Source organism: Arachis hypogaea, chromosome 2 (genome assembly GCF_003086295.3).
Source record: "Arachis hypogaea cultivar Tifrunner chromosome 2, arahy.Tifrunner.gnm2.J5K5, whole genome shotgun sequence".
NCBI lineage: Eukaryota > Viridiplantae > Streptophyta > Magnoliopsida > Fabales > Fabaceae > Arachis > Arachis hypogaea.
In genome coordinates, this window is record NC_092037.1 from 101,107,164 (window position 1) to 101,127,683 (window position 20,520).

Sequence of the window (20,520 nt, forward strand, 5' to 3'; positions counted from 1 at the left end):
AGGTCATTTCTAGTGTGAAAAAAACGTTAGATTTTACTGAATATTTCTTCGCAAATTGACCGCATGTATTTTAGGAGAAATATTCCATTAATTTTAACGTTTTTGATATGAAAATGATATAATTATTAAATTAAAAGCAATGTATAAGGGTCTAATTGAAAAGAAAAAAAATATATGAACTTAATTAAAAATTTAGTGAAACTATAAAAACCAATAGAATAGTTAAACCTTAATTTTTATTATTGATCACAAGCTTATTGGTTTTAATCAATCAATACTTGTAATCATGAGTGCTCTGATTATATAACATAATTCTCTTTTATATATATATATATATATATATATATATATATATATATATATATATATATATATATATATCTTCATCGTAAGTGTTGTCCAAACTAAAAAAAAAAGTGACATAAAATCACGATGCACATTAAGTTTTGCATAAAGTCATAAACAAAAACTAAGTACAAAATTTAAGATAAAAAAAAACACAAATCCTAGCAAGAAAAAAACACATTACTGTAGCATTTCAACCATCCTATCTTTTAATTTCAATGTCATTCTTGTTCGATCTTCTTTTCTAATGCATCAGCCTATTCTTTCAACAATAATAAGTTTTTCTTTATTCTCACTATTTTATAAGATACTCAACATTAATATTATATTTTCAACCTTTTTTCTTTTTTTACTTTTTACAATCTTTTTTACTATATTTTGGCTCAAGTAATTTGATTACCCTTTATTGAATTGAAAGAAGAGTTAAACAAAATCGAAATAATAATAAAGAATTCTAAGATAATATTTCACTAGAGTCTCTCAGGTTCTACAAGAACGAACTGCTCTGATACCATAATGTAACACCCTACTATACAGAGTCTTATGCTTAAGTCATAATTCAGAGATGGCAAGGTATTACGACCTCTAAAATAAGAATTTAGTACGAATAGTATTGTGAAAAATTATTACAACTAGGAGCCTTTTTAAGAAAAAGGGGTAAAACAAAAATCGTAACTCAAAAAGCGCAACACTCCGATCGATAACGTAACGAACAAGGATAAACCAACGCGAGATTATATATATACAAAAGAGTGTCAAAAACGAGAATATCAAACTCAAAAGCCGGTTGCGAAGATAACCGATCTGAGTATATATATATATATATATAGACACACACACACACACAAAAGTAAATAAAATAGGAAACTCCAAGGAAAACCCAAAAGGACACAAAAACTGAGATCCTATTCTCCAAAATCTCCTATAAGAGGAGTCATCCCAGTTGTATTATTCAATGGAGATAAAGTATCTAAGAGAAATCATAAAATCAAAACAGAGTCCCGAGAACAAAGGATCTTCGCTAATCCAGAAATCTCCAGCATGCCTCAGCGAGAAACCTCACGTCTTGCATCTGAAAACCACAAAATCCGCATGGGTGAGAACCAGAGGTTCCCAATATGGTAACAACTTCCACATATATAATATATAATAATAGAGAAAAGTCGAAGGCAATCTTAGGACTTCCTCCAGATAAAATCAAAGCTTATAAACAAGCTAAACCATAAGTGGTAACTGACTAAAGATCCTTCAGTCTAACTATTTCTTCCCTTTCCAAACCCTTCAGACCTCCCAACCACCAGCAGGAGTATAATATAGCAAACACAGTTATTTCAGACAAGAGATATACAAATAGGAACAGATAAGGTATTTAAACAAATAGCAAGTAATATGCAGTCAAATAGGCAATCTCAATCAATTCACATAGTATGCATATGATGAATGCTTGTCCCTAATGGCTGATGATATCATCTGTCGGTTATAGACCCAAGCCGACAAGTCCTGGTAGCTAACCATTGGACTGTCTCTCTGTCGCGCATCCCCAACTCGAGTTATACTCATCATAATCTTGATCATAATCATAATCCATATCCATCACCCTCACTGGTGAATATTTACGGGGACGAGCTCATCCGGGACTTTCACAGTGCCCGACTACACTTACGACATAAGGTCAAAAGAGCTTCGAATCTCAATCTAGAGCACGTGGTGCTAGCCCTTGCTTTCCCCTAGGAAAACTCTCATCTTCAATAGTGAAAGTGCAAACATTCACAATTCATTCAACAGCATATATGCATTTATACTTAGTCATAATCATGGCTCCACTATAACACGGCAATAATCTAACCATCCGACTCACGGTTAAATCCATAACTAGCCAATTCATTGACTCATTTCCTCATTGCTAGGCATATCATAATGATTTAAGACACAAGTGGTGAGATCGAAGGCTTAGAAGTGTGAAATTTGACTTTTAAAACTCAAAAATTAACTTTGGGATGAAAATAGGGCCACGCGTACGCGCACTCCACGCGCATGCGTGGATGGCCACAAAGCTCATCGGCGCGCAAGCGTCATACACACGAACGCGTGGTTGAAAATTAGCCAAACGACGCGTACGCGTCAACCACGTGCACGCGCGGGTACATTTGTGCCCCAGGCACAAAACTGGCACAACTTTGGCAAAACTCTTGGGAAAATGGCTAGGCATTGGGTGCATCACATCGACGCGCATGCGCACCCCACGTGCACGTGTGGATGGTGCCTTTTCGAAAGACGGCGCGTACGCGCCAAGTGCGCCTACGCGCGGAGGGTTATTCTGCTAAAAATTTTCTAAATTAAAAGCTGCAGACTTCACAGATTCAACCCCCATTCTTCCGACGGACATAACTTTCTCATTTTAAATCGTTTTCTGCCCGTTCTTCCAATGGCATGGACATCCCGGATCCAATTTCATTTCTAAGTAAGCTTGGTACAAAACGGGGATCCGTAGTCCAAGTTATGTCCCGTCAAAGTATGCCCAAAAATCATTTTTTATACAAAACCACAAAGTGCCATTTTCAAAACAAGCCATTTTTAACTCTTTTTAAAATCAACCAAAACATGCCAATTTCAACCCTTTTTGAAATCAACCAAAATATACCAAAATCAACATCAAGCCTCCTCAACTTACACATCAACACCTCACCACAATTCACAAAATATCATCCCACCATTTTAACACTTCTCAATCAAATGGATAAGAGACAAACACATAGACATGTCATACATACTTTCTCATCCCAATTTTCATTAATACCATTTCCAATCAACCATCATTGTACATAATCAATATCATACTCACCATCAACATGGTTTCACCCACAATTCAACCTTAATCAATCATCAAGCATATATCACAACATGCATATTTCTCATACATCATACCATCAAGGCATCAATAATCATCATCACATATATGACCACATCATATATCTCAACCATTCAATAACATCAACAATTCAATGCCTATCTTAGGGCCTCTAGCCTAAGTATTTCCTACCACATTACATATTAGATACGAGAAACTGAGACCATACCTTAGCTGATTTCCCCAAGCTCAATCGGAGCACTTCGAAACCACTTGTCCACAAGCCCTCTAGGTCTCAACACCTCCAAGCACAGATTTTTACCACCAAAAATCTCTTTTCAAACTTTTCAAGGTCTCAATTAAGTCCCAATATTCACATACACACCACCTAAGCCACAATCATCATACCAATACATAACATTTCAATACCCAAACATCATAGAACAATAAATTATACTAGAATTGAGAATCTTACCATATCTAAGATCCAAGGAGACAAGATTAATCTTCTTCTTCAAGAGAGTTGGGTCCTATAACATCAAAGAGCCCAAAATCTCAACATTTTTGCTCATAAAACTCGAAAACAAGGCTGGAAATTCGAAGAGCAAAACATGGCTTACCTCAAGATTGATTGTATGAATTTTGTAGAGCTCTTTGCGGTGAACGCGTGGCCATAAATGGAGCGACAATCGGAGCTCTAGATCAAAAGTTATGGTAGTTTGAAGATCAAGTGAGAGATAGAAGTTTGAGAGAGTGTTCTTCTCTTCCCTTACTCCATTTCAGCGTGTGTGTGTGTAACAAATGAGGAGAGAGAGTGCTGAAAACTAAGATTTTGGTTTAGTTTAGTTGGGCCAAGGGCCCACTTTGGGTCCGGTTGGCTCGGTTTGGCCCGTTCGTTCCAATCTTGGTCCTATTTCTATAAAATTGGTACCGAAATTCTCGTCTCAATCTCCTCTATCATATTAAGCCATAAAAATCACATTCTTGGCTTTCTAGAATAAATTCTCATTTATGGGTTAATTAGCCGTTAATTAACCGGGTCTTACAGATATTTAATTATTTTTGCTTAAATATAACTGAATATTTATTTTGTTAAGTATTAGGATTTTTTCATATTAAATGAATGTTTTTTTATAATTCTATAATTGTGTAGTTTACAGTCTCTTTAATCATCAAAACGGCACCTAATATCCCAAAACGCAGAGAACAAACGGCTATAATCCTTGGAAGAGAATTTTGAGGATAAACCTTGCATGTGCTATAATTCTCAAGAAAAGTCCGTGTCTTCCACAGAAGGATCCGGCATAGAAGCCACAGCCCCAAAAGCTGAACCCGGCATGGATTTTTCCACACAGCTCGCGGAAGAGGGTGGAACAAACGGCTCCGAACTTCCAAAATTCGAAACCGCATGTGCATGCAAGCCAAATGTGTCGGCGTCAAACTAATCAAAAGCATTACTTAGAGTTAAATTGAAAGGGTGATTGTATTGTCTGTGTAGATCCCAATCGTTGAAATCTGAAAGTAAAGCATCACCATCGTCACCGAATCCGTAGGTGAGAGAGAGAGGTCTATGTGTGTGATTGTTGGAGGTAGGTAGATTGATGTAAGAGAGAAAAGGAAGGCTTTTATAGGTTTTAATTAGGTTTACTTAATTAATTTTAAATTTTTTAAATTTTGAATTTAAAAAAATTTAAAATTAATTATTGATATAAATTAATGTGATTTTGTTTAGTTTTTGTCTACTAACCTCTTGATTTCATATACTTTTTCTATTAATAATGATTTTAGGTTTATATAAAGCCTAATTTTATTTATCATGAACTTGTAATTACAAAGAGGGAGATATGACTAAATATGATGTGCTTTATGTACTAATAATATTGATAATTGGAACAATTGTTTGTTATGTTAATGTTGAATTCGACGGCTTTATTCATGATAATGAAAAAGCGTGGGTTCCAAGTGTTGATGATGCCTACAAAATACAATGAAGTCTATGACACATCAACGAGAAAATCAAGAAATAGATTATATGAATGCAAAAAGTTGTGCAAAAGCCTAAATCAGTGTATAGAATGGTGCAGGGAGCGATGTCGTGGGGATGAAGATGCATATAAGAAATGCATAGAACAAAGGACTAAAAATATAAATAATTTTTTTTAGTTCCTGACTAAAGCTATAAATGAAGATCCAATTTAAAGATGGATAGAAAATTTTAAAAATGATGAGTGCACTTAGTACTTTATTAATGGTAAGTATTTAATAGGTTTTTTTTGTGAGTTTTATTTTCTAAAAAATAAATGCACCTTGTACTTGATGTGATGAATACTACTTTAAATTTTGGTTCTAGTAGTATAAAACATTATAAAATATAATAATTTATAATATATTCTGACATAAGATAGAAGGAAGAGTTAAGAACTTTAGTATATATATATATATATATATATATATATATATATATATATATATATATATATATATATATATATTGTTCAAAGTATTTCAATAAACTAAGGATTAATTTGTCACGGATAATTTATCACAGATTTGAGCTCCATTTAAGAATCTGTCGTTAGCCAATGAGTTGTTGTATATATAAGATAGGATTCAAACTCTCAATACTTACTTAAACAGATAAGTAAGTTAACCACTAAACCAATTCAAGTTAGTACGAAAACTTCAATACTGAAAATGTGTTATATATGTGTTAATTGTTTATGCATAATACTATTGGTAAGGACAAAAGATATATAAATAATTAAAAACATGTTTTTCTTTAATCTCACTGTTATACATGATACTCAACATTGATATTATATTTTTAATATTTTATATTTTTTCAATCTTTTTTACTATATTTTGAGTCAAGTAATTTGATGATCCTTTATTGAATTCAAGAAGGAGTTAAAAAAAATTGAAATAATAAAGTATTCTATGACAATAACAATATTTTACTAGAGTAAAGATTTTTTATTTCGCTTACATTGCCAATTTATTGCTCTTAGAAGAAGGAAGGGACACAAACTAGTTATAGAATATTCCAATAATTAATTTGAGAATGTATATAGTAATCTTAATAATATTAAGAAAGATTTTAGCTTTATATAAAGTCTAGTTTAATTTATCTTGAATTTGTAATTGTGAAGAGAGAGATGAGTAAATACGGTGTGCTTTATGTACTAATAATAATGATAGTTGAAACAATTATGTATTCTGTTATTGTTGGATTTGATAGCTTTATTCGTGATGATGAAAAACCGTGGTATCCATCTTTTGATGATTCTTATTATTTAATTCTAAATCGAGATGCCTGTTACAAAAAATGCGACCAAACCTATGACAAATTCTCGTCATCAACCTCAAAACCTAGATGGAAAAGATGCAGACAAGTGTGCAGAGAGTTGGAAAAACTTATAGAGAATATTTGGGGGACGAAGGAACATAATAAAAAAAAGGTGCATCTCGCTTATTACATTATTAAAAATATTTAATATATTTTATTTTTTTAATTTATTACCAAATATAGTACTTTATAAATAGTAGGTATTTAATATTTTTTTTTTAGTTTTTGCTGTGAGAAATACTAGCGTGCAATTTGGTTTGGTAATTATTTTTATTTTTTTAGATAGTCGTCTAAAATTTTAGTTTAGGTATAAAAATTACACCTTGGGAGACCTCTACTGTAGTCTCTTTACATGATTTCAATTAGATCAAGTGGAATTAGTAGAATTTCTAATAATAAAGTCTAAATAATATTATACTAGTTCGTTTAGGGTTTTTTATGTGATAAATGAGAAAAAAGAATTATGAAAAACATTTAAAATATTCATGTCTCAACTTAAGTTTTTGAAAAAAAGTAATATCACGACATAGTATCAAAATTTTTATGATTGATTTCATGTATCTAATCTTATTATTAGTTTAAACTTTTAGAAGAAGTAGTGTTATAACAAAACTAAACGAATTATTATTGATATGATACTATTTTTTTCCAAAATCTTAAACTGATAGCACTTAGGATCAGACAACATAAATGATTATATCTTTAACATTTTTTTTGAATAAAAGACTCTTTTGAGTTTCTTTAATTTTTGCATAGGCTTTTTTTATTTATCTTGTACTATTTTTTTCTCTTTTGTGATTTACCAAGGATCGAACTGTAAATTTTTTTACCATAAAATTCTAATAATATATTATGAAATCACTTCTTTTAAAAATTTGAATGGATAAAAAAAAGACAACATAAATTATTATATCTTTATTAGTTATAATATTATTTGTAATGTTGGTCCTAATTAGTATAAGAAATGGATAGTTAAAAGAGTGATTTAATTGGTTTCCACATTTTATTGTATTAGAGGAAAGAAGCCATAAGGGACCGAGGATAAGCCGCTGTTAGAGTTGGATTTATGGAGTATCTCATTCTGTTCACTTTGTGTGTTGGTTTAATTCTTATTAATGGTTTAGTTTTTTAAGTTTTATGAAAGGTAGTATACTCATCTTTGTATGGATTTTAAGAATTTAATGTAATTTTGTTTCTCTCCCATCTAGATTCAAGCGTCTTCATAAATATTGGGCAAAAAATTGCATCATGTACTTCAGTTAATACATTTGACTTTCAAAATTTTAATAGTATAATTTAATTTTGATGCATTATCACTGTAAAGTAGTTTTACGCATGCATTCAATTACATAATGCTATATCAATAAAAATAACTATCTGCTACATTGATCTCGTAAATAATCATCTAAAAAATTGTATGACTTACAGTGTCTGTACATCAAAATTAAACTCTTGATAGTAAATGGTTAAATAAAAGAAACATATTACGGGAAATTAAACATCTTTAATTATAGGTTTAATTACTCTATTGGTCCCTCTAGTTTTACCAAATTTTCAATTAGGTCTCTATACTTTTTTTTCTTTCCATTGAATTCCTACACTGCTTTTAATTTTATAGTTAGGTCATTCCTAATATAAAAAATATTAGATTTTACTGAAATTTCTTCGCAAATTGACCGCGTGTATTTTAGGACAAATATTCTGTTTATTTTAACGTTTTTGACATAAAAATGATCTAATTATAAAATTAAAAGCAATGTAAAGATCTAATTGAAATATATATAAACTTAATTGAAAATTTGGTAAAACTATGAAACCAATAAAATAATTAAATCTTAATTTTATTATTAATCGCAAGCTTATTGGTTTCAATCAATCAATACTTTGTAATCATGAGTGCTCTGATTATATAACATAACTCTCTTGCATATATATAAGGAGAATAAAAACACCCTAAACAAGAACCCAAAAAGGCCAAATCTAATCAAAGTGAACACACATAATAAAGACAAACTTTAGCATCAAAATATTTTGTAAATATTTATTTTGCCATGGTTTGTGGCCAAACGAGCCAACGATGAATTCTGGTTTTTATTACGAGAAATTCAGAAATACTCCAAATAGTAAGATAGTACAACATATATTATTATGTGGTGATATTTTGTTGTTTGTACAATTTAAATACAGCTTTTGATGGAATATGTATCAGTGCTAACAAACATTTAAAAGACTAGCTATTTATCACTACTTTGGTTGAAGTATCCAAATGTTTAAAACGTTAGTTCTATGAAATGCTATTATGGTACTCTAGCTTTAAGTATCTCTAATTTGAATTTTTTTTTCTATGAAACTTATTGCATCATTTATAACTTCATCATTGAATACTTGTTTAAACAGACATTAGTTTTGCAAAAATAAAAGTTAAGTACAAAATTTAAGAAAAAAACACATTACTGTAGCATTTCAACCATCTTGTTCAATTTTCTTTTCTAATGCATCAGCCTATTCTTTCAACAATAATAAATTTTTCTTTATTCTCGCTGTTTTATAAGTTACTCAACATTAATATTATATTTTCAACCCCTTTTTTTTTACTTTTTGCAATCTTTTTTACTATATTTTGGGTCAAGTAATTTGATGACCCTTTATTGAATTTAAGGAAGAGTTAAACAAAATCGAAATAATAATAAAGAATTCTAAGATAATATTTCACTAGAGTAAAGATTTTTTATTCCACTTACATTGGCAATTTATTGCTCTTAAAATAAGGAAGGGACACAAACTAGTGATGGAGTATTCTAATAATTAATTCGAGAATCATATTGCATATAATAATATTAACAATGATTTTAGGTTTATATAAAGCCTAATTTTATTTATCATGAACTTGTAATTACAGAGAAAGAGAGATATGACTAAATATGATGTGCTTATGTACTAATAATATTGATAATTGGAACAATTGTTTGTTATGTTAACGTTGAATTAGACAGCTTTATTCGTGATAATGAAAAAGTATGGGTTTCAAGTGTTGATGATGCCAACAATCTTGAAACATGTCAAAGAAAATACAATGAAGCCTATGACACATCATCGAAAAAATTAAGAAATAGATTATATGAATGCAGAAAGTTGTACAAAAGTCTAAATCAGTGTATAGAATGGTGCAGGGAGCGATGTCATGGGGATGAAGATACATATAAGAAATGCATAGAACAAAGGACTAAAGATATAAATCATTTTTTTTAGTTTTTGACTAAAGCTATACATGAAGATCCAATTCATCAGAGATAGATGGATAGAAAATTTAAGAAATGATGAGTGCACTTAGTACTTTGTTAATTATAAGTATTTAATATGTTTTTATTTTTATTTTTGTGGGTTTTGTTTTCTAAAAAATAAATGCACCTAGTACTTAATGTAATGATACTACTTTAAATTTTGGTCCTAGTAGTATAAAACATTATAAAATATAATAATTTATAAAATATATATTTCATGTTCATCAGATTTCACATCCAAATAATATATTCTGGCATAAGAATGAAGAGTTAATAACTGTAATATATTTTTGTTGTCTAAAACTAATTCAATAAATTAAGAATTAATCTATTATTGATAATTCATTATATATAGATTTGAGTTTTATTTAAGAGTCAACTATTAATTAATAGATTATTGCATGCATAAAATAGAATTCAAATTTTCAGTACTTATTTAAATAGACGGATAAATTAACTATTTGACTAATCCAAATTAACCAAAAAAACTTTAATATAGGAAGCGTTTTGTATAATGTGCTAATTGTTTATGCATAATACTATATTATGCACGATTAGTCTTAGCTTAAATAAAAAAAAGGTGTACGTTCACATATAATTTGTACATTTTAATAATATATTTTTTTCATTAAAATATTGCTAAAAATAAAGATATGACGATGGATTAAAAGAAGGGAATGAAAATTATTTTTTTCCTTATATTAAAATTTTAAACTCATGAGACGTGCTTTAAATATTTATGATATAAAAGTTTAAGTATTATTCAATAATTATTAATTTATATTTTTAAATATTAAAATATTTAATTTAATTTTATATGTTTTAATTTTGTTGATTTAATTATTAGATTAGATTTTATATTTAGGTTTAAAATTTTTTATTTTGACTTAATATAATAAAAAATTATAAATATTTTTTAAATTATTGTAGTCATCATACAAAATAATTAAAAAAATGTCAAAATATTTTGTGATTTTGTGATAAAATTATGATGTCAACAAATGAAATTGAATAGATTGGACGATACAAATCTGAAAAAAACTCATAATCTTAAGAAACACACTTGAACACTCACTCATCCCTACAAATTCCTATGCATTATTCCAAGTAGTTTTCTGTCTAGAATTTCCTCCACCGTTTATTTTATTTTACGTTCTTTTATTTTTGTATTTTATCCTTTTTAACTTGTATTATTTTTTTTCTGCACTTTGTTAATTAAGTCTTTGAAAATCTTTAAAGATTAAGAACATAATTAAACACTTTGAAATTCTGTAAAATATTATTATATTTGATTAATATATATACAAAGTTAAATTTCATCTTGTATTTTATATTTATCAAACTTTCTTGCTTCTTTTATATCCTAATGTTCGCTCCTTATTTTATATACACTTCAATTCTTTCATGTTTGGAACTCCCAAGAGGAATTTTTGTTTTGATCCTAGAATTTAGAACATGAACAAAAAGCTATCTTCCACGATAAAATATAAAAATTGGTAAAATAATGAATCTCAATAATTATCTTCTATTTATACAAAAATATTTAGAGAGATGTTTTGGAATTGTTCCGTTACGTAAAAGAGAAATATTAAATTCTATATATTTGTGAAAATACTTAGCAGAAGTGAGAGGAAATTCTGCTATCTATTTTCATACTATTAAAAGACACTAATTATATTAAAAATTTTAAAATATTAGAGATATAAATAAAATGAATAAATATGTAATTTGCAATCTTAAAAATGTTCTAAAATATTGTTAAAGATAAAATATATTTAAATAATTAAAAATAAATTTTTCTTTATCCTCACTGTTATATATGATACTCAACATTGATATTATATTTTTAACTTTTTTAAAATTTTTGTAATTTTTTCGACTATATTTTAGGTCAAGTAATCTGATGACTCTTTATTACTTTATTGAATTCAAGGAGTTAAATAAAATTGAAAAAATAATAAAAAATTCTAATATAATATTCCACTAGAGTTAAATTGTTTTATTTCGATTACCCTGACGATTTACTATTCTTAAAATAGGGAAAGGACAGAATCTAATGAAAAAATATTCTAATAATTAATTCGAGAATCATACTGTATATAATAACATTAATAATATTAATAACAATGATTTTAGGTTTATATAAAGCCTAGTTTCATTTATCATAAACTTGTAATTACAAAAAGAGATGACTAAATACAGTGTGTTTTATATACTAATAATATTAATAATTGGAACAATTATTTGTTCTCTTAATGTTGGATTCGACAGCTTTATTGGCGATGATGAAAAAGTGTGGCACCCAAGTGTTGATGATGCCTACAATATTGTCTTGTGTTTGGGAAAATGCAACGAACGCTATAACATATTATCAAAAACATCAAGAAATAGATTGAATAGATGCAGAAAGAAGTGCAAAAGGCTAAATGATGCTATAAAATGGTGCAGGACGCGTTGTCGTAGGGATGAAGTTGCATATAAGAAATGCATAAAACAATGGACTCAATTTTTAAAGGAAAATCCAACTCAGAGAGAGATAGAAAATTTTAGAATAAATATTGATAAGTGCACCTAGTTAGTACTTTGTTAATGGTAAGTATTTATTAATATTTTATTTTATTTTTTTGAATTTTTGTGACTTTTGTTTTTTAAAAAATAAATGCACCTAGTACTTGATGGGATGAATACTACTTTTAATTTTGGCCCTTAATAGTATAGAATAATATATAATAATTCAGAAAATTAAATGTTTATTTTAAACTCGTCGGCATTCAAATAATATAAATATTTCGACATAATTAAAAATTGTTAAAAACAAAATATATCTAAATAATTGAAAATAGATTTTTTATTATTCTCACTGTGATATATAATACTCAACATTGATAATATATTTTTAACTTTCTAAAAGTATTCGTAATTTTTTCGACTATATTTTGGATCAAGTAATTTGATGACCCTTTATAATTAATTTATTGAATTCAAGGATGAGTTAATGTTAAACAAAATTAAAATAATAATAAAGAATTCTAAGATAATATTCAACTAAAGTAAAGACTTTTTATTTAGTTTACATTGGCAATTTACTACTCTCAAGATAGGAAAGAGACACAAACTAGTGAAGGAATATTTTAATAATTAATTCGAGAATCATACTGCATATAATAATATTAACAATGATTTTAGATTATATAAAGCCTAGTTTTATTTATCATAAACTTGCAATTACAAAGAGAGAGATGACTAAACATCGTGTACTTTATACACTAATAATATTGATAATTGGAACAATTATTTGTTATGTTAATATTGAATTCGATGACTTTGTTCGTGATGATGAAAAAATGTGGATTCCAAGTGTTGATGATGCCTACAATCTTGACTCGTGTCACAGAAAATGCAACGAAGCCTATAACAGCAGATTATCAAGAAAATCAAGAAATAGACGACGAAGATGCAGAAAGTCTTGCAAAAGACTAAATCAGTGTATAAAATGGTGCAGGGAGCGATGTCGTGGAGATGAAGATGCATATAAAAAATGTATAGAAGCATGGATAAACCGGATACAAAGAGGATATGGAAAAAATATTATACGTTCAAGTCTTTTTATAAATTAAGTTTAATCAAGTTAAATAAGAATACATTAACCTACTACATCATCATTCTACGTAATACTTAACGTAATATGTTATTATTTAATTAACGGATCAAAATGACTATCAATTTGACTTATGTTTTATTTTTTTGTGATTAATAATTTAATATGACTAAAAAAATTATTTAAAGATTAATTTTAAAAATAGACAATCTTTTAAAAACGAATTTAATTATTAATCCTAATTTAAATGCTTTGAAAGAAAAAGAGCATCATATACTTTTAAATTAATACCTAGCTAATAGGTAATAATATGTGAAAGTAATTTTGAACCATGACAGAATCACTATGTACATTAAAAAAGAAGCCATTAGTCCAATAAGGAGAAAAAAAATAATACCCTATAAAAGAGAAGAGAAACCAAAAAAGACCAAGTCTAATAATCGTAAACACAAACATAAATATTAACTTAAACATAGAAGTACTTTATAAATACATTTTCTATCATGGTTCATGGTTGAACAAACCAACGAGTCCTGGTTCTCATTACAATGTCGGAAATTCAAAAATACTCCAAATAGTTAGATCGTATAATAAAACATATTAACAATGATTATAAAACATTATAATTTATTGTTGCCAGTAATATGTTAATAATTTATATCTAGACATAATTAGCTGGTTAATAGAATGACGAGGAGTCGCTGCAACCGTGTTGTGTTTTAGTGATAGTGAAATAATTAAGCAACAAGAACTTTAACTATATAAAAAAAAAGTATAGATAAATAATAAAAATATTAAACAATGTGAACAATGGATATATTGGATGTTCAATTCATTAGGTGTTCGAATATTCAATTCACTAGATATGTAGATCGTTATTCTAATATTAAGATTTTGGTGAATAATTTAGAATATAGTATGTTTTACTTGAATTGAGCTAATTTTAGAGCTCGATATTTATGTTGTTCAAGAAAATTATTAGTTACTTAGTATAACCCAAAAACTAACTTGGTTGGTCAAATAGTCAGCTCATTCATCTACTTAAGTAAATGTTAAGGGTTTGAACATGCAGTAATCTATTGACCAGTGACAGACCCTTAAATAGAGCTCATATCCACAATAGATTAGTCCTTGACCTGTCGAGTTGGGAGTATTGTGAAAAAAAAAACCCTAGTATAACCCTATAAAAAAATATTAGAGGAGAAATATTAAATTTTGTTGGAACTTGGAAAGACATTATATATTAAAATTTAAAAAGATTTTATATACGTAATAAATTGAATAAAAAGAGATGTAGTAATATGCGATCTTGAAAATACTCCAAAATATTACAAATTAAAGGATAAAAGATATATTTAACCTTTTCATAAATAAGTAAAAACTGTTTTTTTTTTCTTGTTATCCTCGCTGTTGTACATGATACTCAACATTGATGTTACATTTTTAACGTTTTAAAGTTTTTGCAATCTTTTTAATTATATATATTTTGAGTCAAGTAATTTGATAACCCTTTATTACTTTAATGAACTCAAGAAGGAGTTAAACAAAATTGAAATAATAAAGTATTCTAAGACAATATTTTACTGTATAGTGAAGATTTTTTGTTTTGCTTACCCTGATAATTCACTACTCTTAGAATTGGGAAGGGGCAAAAAGTAAACGAGGAATATTTTAATTATTTAGAGAATTATACTGTATTTAATAATATTAATAATATTAATAATGATATTAGGCTTGTATAAGGTCTAACTAGTTTCATTTATCATCATGAATTTGTAATTGTAAAAGAGAAAGAGATAACTAAACACAATATATTTTATGTAATAATAATAATAATAATTATTGGAATAATTATTTGTCTTGTTACCGCTGAATTTGATGGCTTTATTCATCGTCATCATGAAGAACCATGGTTTCCAAGAACTATTGTTGATGCCTTGGATCTAAAAGCATGTTACAACAAATCAAAACGCAACTTGCGTTTTAACATAAGAAAAAAAGAAAAAATATCTCCTGCGAAGAGTTGGCTAAGGCATACTAGTATTATTAATATTATTATATTACTATTATTATTGTTATCAGCACTACAACAAGTTATTATTATTATTATTATTATTATTAAGTTTAATTATTCTATTAGTCTCTATAGTTTTACCAAATTTTTAATTAGGTCCTTATACTTTTTTCTTTTTAATTAAATATTTACATTGTTTTAATTTTGTAATTAAGTCCTTCCTAGTGTAAAAAATATTAGAATTAACTGAATATTTCTTTGCAAATTAAAGGTATTTATAATTAAAAAGTTAATTAAATCTTTGACTGCATGTATTTTAATAAAAGTTTTATGTTAATTTTAATATTTTTAATATGAAAATGACGTAATTACAAAATTAAAAGTAGTATACGAATCTAATTAAAAAATATATATAAAAATTTAATCAAAAATTTAATAAAATTATAAGAACTAATAGAATAATTAAATTTTATTATTATTATTATTTGTAATTACTATTATTAAATACTACTATTGTTATTATATATTATTGTTGTGTGCATTATTATTATTATTATTATTATTATTATTATTATTATTATTATTATTATTATTATTATTATTATTATTATTACACGGAACTGTATATATATTATTGTTATGATTATTCACCGTTTTAGTTATATTATTGTTACTGTTAGTTAATATTAGAAATAATAGTACTATTAATATTATTATATTATTATTAGATTATTAGTATTAGCACTTCTGCTATTATTATTATTACTGTTAGAACGTAACCTGCGTTTTGATTATTATTAAAAAATAGCAAAATGCAAAACATAACCTACATTTTTGCAGGTTTTATTTCAAATTTTTTTTAAATAAAACGTAACCTGCGTTTTATGTTGTTCAAAAAAAAAATTGTAGAACATAACTTACAATTTGTACTGATATTATAGTAGTATAAATACTGTGTAAACATCTATTTTATTGTCTAATATTAATATTTTTTTAGAGTAAAGTATTATTTTTGTCCCTAACAATTAGGATAAGTCACAGAGTTGTCTCTAACGTTTTAATCGTCCTATTTAAGTCCCTAACGTTTTAAAATTGGCTCAATGGTGTACTGCCGTTAGAGATCTGTTAACAGAATTGACGGCAGGACAAAATTGAGACAATTTTAAAACGTTAGAAACTTAAATAGAACAAAAACGTTGGGGATAAAAATGATACATAAAAATAAATTTTAATTTTATCCTTTAATATATAATATCATTTTTTTACTGTATATAATATTTAATTATTTTTTAATCACATCTAAGTAAATTACACTTAATCACACTACTTTTATTCTAAATAAATTTTTTTATATTTTTATATTAACTTATAACTTTAAGTGTAAAATTATAAAAAAAATAAATTTATTTATAATAAAAGTAATGTGATTAAGTGTAATTTACTTAGATGTGATTAAAAGAATACTGTGTACAGTAAAAAATTGATATTATTGCATTGAAGAATAAAACTAAAATTTATTTTTATGTATCGTTTTTGTCCCCAACGTTTCCATCCTATTTGAGTCCTTAACATTTTAAAATCGTCTCAATTTTGTTCCGCCGTCAATTCTATTAACAGATCCCTAACGGTAGGACAACGTTGAGTCAATTTTGAAACGTTAGGAACTTAAATAGGATGATTGAAACGTTAAAGACAATTTTGGAACATATCCCAAACGTTGGGGACAAAAAAGATACTTTACTCTTTTTTTATATATAAAAAAATGAGCCAATATATATGTATTACTTAATTTATTTTTAATATATATTTTATATTAATAATTAATTTAATAATTATTTTCAGTGTATATTCAATACAGAATTATACGGTTTTTTATGACATTTTTTTATTTTAATATACTAAAAATTAATCTATCATAAATGTAATTTTTATTTAAAATTTTGTTATTAATTGATATATTATTATATATAAAACAAAATTTTGATTCTTAATACTTATTTAAATAAATATATAAGTTGATTATTTATAATCACGTATTAGCAAGGTCAGAGAAGAAAAATAAAAATATTTTAGCTACCCACCGATGCAAATTCGCAACAACCAAATTAAAGCATATATATGCGATGCTAAATGTTAAAGTTAAATAGGTGTAACGATTCTTGGACTCAGATTCATGAAGTGTGGTGAGTGGAGGCTTGCTAATTAAATACTATAAGTAATTAAAAATTAGACCCAATGTACCCAAAAATAAACAAAGAGAAAAATTAAACCTGCGTAAAGGATAAATTAAACAAGTGTAATTTTGGACTACTTTAATTATCACTATAAAAATTTAACAAATTAATGATAAATTTTTGTAAAAAATATTTTTTGTCATTAATTCATCACTAATTAATGATAAATTAATGATACACTAACAACAAAATTAATGAACAGTTACAAAATATCTAAATTTAAGACAAGCGACTGATTAGCGATAAATTTATGAGTAAGTTTATTTTTCGTAAATTGAATTTGTAGCTAAAAAAGGAGTAGAAAAATTTTTTTTGCTAATTTGTCACAAATTAATTAGCAAGTGACAATGTTATAGAATTCTAGTCACTCGAGGGTTCAATCGAATAAAGGTAAAGCAACAAGGAATATTGTTGTCACTATTCCGTCATAAGTGTTTGATATACAATTAACGAGAAATAATTCACACACTAGTTCATCACTAAATAAAATGTGCGAAAGGGTTAATTAGTGAAGAACAATGTTTCGAGCTAATCCGTCACAAAGACTTAAAATACATTTTGCGATGAACAATTTTCTAGCTAATTTGTCGCCAAAGATTTTTTTTTTAGCGACACTACAAGAAAATAGAGTTATTTTAACACTTTATTTTTTAACACTATAATTAAATGTCAAAATTAATATATATTTTTGACAAATATCACAAATGTCAAATTTTCTATGTTTTCTTGATGAATAATTTGACCGTAAAAAATTACTCCTTAATTTTGACACTCATTTGTTTTCAATTTATTCCACTATTTTTCTTCTTTTTTGGGCTCTGTCAATTTTGATATCACACTGCTATCAGTTTAAGATTATACTACTCATTCTTTATCTTCAAAACCTCAATTTATTCTTTAGTTTTAAGATCTCATCTCATTTTTTATTAAATTTTTTTGTTGAGAATATTTTATAGTCAATAAGTGTCAAAATAAATAGTATTTTTGACAATTAATAAGTATCACAGAAAATATGTTCTCAAAATTTTCTAACAAATTATTTTTGACAGCCAATATTTATCAAAATAAGATTTAAATTTTTTTCACAATCACTTATATGTTAAAAATACTATTTTTGACAAAATTTTTATTGACATATTTTCATAGTTAAAATAGTGTCAAAATTTATTTTTTTGACAAATTTTAATTTTCTTTTACACATTATAATGCTAAAAAATAATTTATATTGTTGTAGTGTGAACAACTAGTTTTTTGTCAATTTGACGCATAATATTGTAAAATTTAAATTAGGTTAGCGAAGGAAAACAGACGTCATTAATTCGTCGTAACGGATAAATCATTTAATTAAGAAAGTATTTCTTACTAATTAGTTGTTAAAGTTAAAATATAGATGTTGAGCGCCTAAGATCTCAATAATGAGAAATTTGCTACTAACAATAAAAGAATAATACAAAAAAGAAAAAAAAAGATATGAAAAGATAGCGTATTCACACACATTAATAATAAAATTGATTTTTATTAAATTTAAAACAATATAATTAAATTTAATTGTCAAAAAAATTTAAATCACTACAACAATATAGATTATTTTTTAGGGTTATAATGTGTAAAAAAAAATTAAAATTTGTCAAAAAAACAAATTTTGACACTATTTTAACTATGAAAATATGTTAATAAAAGTTTTGTCAAAATAGTATTTTTAACATATAAGCGATTGTGAAAAAAATTTGAATCTTATTTTGATAAATATTGGTTGTCAAAAATAATTTGTTAGAAAATTTTGAGAACATATTTTCTGTGATACTTATTAATTGTCAAAAATACTATTTATTTTGACACTTATTGACTATAAAATATTCTCAACAAAAAATTTTAACAAAGAATGAGATGTGATCTTGAAACTAAAGAATAAATTGAGATTTTGAAGATAAAGAATGAGTAGTATAATCCTAAACTGAGAGCAGTGTGATGTCAAAATTAACAGAGCCCAAAGAAAAAAAAATAGTAGAGTAAATTAAAAACAAATGAGTGTCAAAATTGAAGAGTAATTTTCTACGGTCAAAGTTTTCGTCAAAAAAAATATAGAAAATTTGACATTTGTGATATTTGTAAAAAATATATATTAATTTTGACATTTAGTTATGGTGTTAAAAAATAAAGTGTCAAAATAATTCTATTTTCTTGTAGTGAATGTATAATATCATTATTACGTTAATTGTATCTTTTATAAGGTAATATATAGTTGTCACTTAGACTACAATATATACTAAAATATATGAAATATAATAATTTATGAACTGTTTATTCCAGGATAAGAAATCCAAATAAATATTCCGTCCGAAGAAGAAAATTTTGAACATTATGATATTCACATATAATTTATTAACATTTCAATAATCTTTTTGTTAAATTGTTAAAAATAAAGACACAAGGATCGATTAAACGAAGGTGTTAACAATTAAACACATTATTAAAAAAATAATTTAAAATGTATAAAATTGAATTATGTCTCGATATTTTATTTTATTTAAAATAAATATAAAAATTAAAATAAAAAATTATTAAAATACTTTTATTTAAAAAAAAGTTATTCTTATAAAATAAGGCCAAATGAAATTATTGAATGCTGTTGAAGGTGCGCAAGAGGAGTGTGAAAACAAAGTAGAAGTGGAAACAGAGAGAAGAAATGAGAGTTCTTGTTTTTTTAATGTACTGAATGATGAATCACGCTTTACACTGTTACAACAATCAAATATATATTGTTCGTCTAACCAACTGAGTTAGAATAATTAGGGACTAACTAAAAATTCTGTTATAGGCTATTTGTCTAACTAACTCGTTGCTACAGCTAATA

The 20,520-nt window shown here is 26.4% G+C and overlaps 1 long non-coding RNA gene across 1 annotated transcript; it reads left to right on the forward strand.

Moving 5' to 3' along the window:
* Positions 1-6,311: 6,311 nt before the first annotated feature.
* LOC112720517 (uncharacterized) lies at positions 6,312-7,746 on the forward strand. The gene is made up of 2 exons (XR_003162220.2): positions 6,312-6,651; positions 7,555-7,746. It is a non-coding gene; the product is annotated as an uncharacterized lncRNA (long non-coding RNA).
* Positions 7,747-20,520: the final 12,774 nt, after the last annotated feature.